This window comes from Etheostoma spectabile, chromosome 24, assembly GCF_008692095.1.
Source record: "Etheostoma spectabile isolate EspeVRDwgs_2016 chromosome 24, UIUC_Espe_1.0, whole genome shotgun sequence".
In the NCBI taxonomy this organism is placed as follows: Eukaryota; Metazoa; Chordata; class Actinopteri; order Perciformes; family Percidae; genus Etheostoma; species Etheostoma spectabile.
The window spans coordinates 4249756-4251027 of record NC_045756.1 but is presented as its reverse complement, the minus strand read 5'-3'; positions in this window follow the sequence as shown (position 1 = coordinate 4251027).

The window sequence follows — 1272 nt, the reverse complement described above, 5'->3', positions numbered from 1 at the left end:
CTTTTTTGTTCAATCCCCTCAGGAACACACACAAACCAGCTGTTTACACACCACCCCTGTCAATTTAAATGGAAATCATGCAAAACAAATATTAGCATGTCTGGTTAGATAAACCTCTATTAAGGTGTTGGCTTCTTTTCCTGCACTCTATGAGCTAACTCTGTCTTCCTCAGAGGGGACTGTGTTATTCTTCAGCTACTCAAGGAAAACAAAAACAGGTTGTCCCCACAATTTTATGACAAAAATGGTACAGTTTATGTACAGTTTATATGTCTTAATGTAGGGTGGTTTTAGCCTACAATTGATTTAAACATTGAAAAAGATGTTACAACACTTTCCTTTTTTTTTGCATTCATCAGTATTGCAAACTGCAAAAATAAACCTGGCACTGACTCTACATACCTTCACACCATACCAGGATTTGTTTTTCCTTATCTTACAAAGTTGGGTTATATTTTTGATTCCAGTTCCACCAATTTCCTAGTTATATTAACTCAAATGATACACTACATTGGATTGTTGTTCATTTTATGGTCTTAATATGTTCATTTAATGCAATCACACTGTTGTTTATTAAATATACTGGGCCGTAATTTGATCGTGCAAGCGCAACGACGAGTGCAAAGTGGTAGGTGTTGGGTGCACGGACGTCTTCAAGCTCATTTGCAATTTGGGTTCAAGTACAGTACGTGCAGCAGCGCAAAGTGCTAAAGGGTTGGGTGGAGTGGAATATAGATGAGAGAGGGGGGGGGTGATTAATAAAGACACTGTCAGCTGGTCTAATCCTGAAACATCTGAGCCAATCACAGTGAAGCATGATGAATAAGAACAGGAAGGCACAATGTGAACACAGAGCACCACAAACCTGCAGCCAGGGGCAGATATTTTTTTATTTATTTGATGTTTGATATAAAGAAATAAAATGGTTTAAAAAGGGGGTCAAAGTCAAAAGATGGGTAAGGGTTAGATTGGACATTCTCTAAAGTATTTTGCGTTGTTATTCTATAACCAGGTTTGACTCACTTCCTGTTTGAGATGATCATTGTTGGGATATGTGAGCTGGAGTGATGGTGTCACCGTGCAGAGGCCTTTTAAACTGTTAGAGATCAAACACACGATGGTCTTGTAAAGGCTCTCAGCCCCCGCTGCAGACACATTTAGGATGAAAAGTGGAGCTGCTGACACCAACTGAGACATCAACAGCAGTGAGTGTCACCGGCTGCCAGACGGATGCTTACACACACAGACACACACAGACACACACACACACAC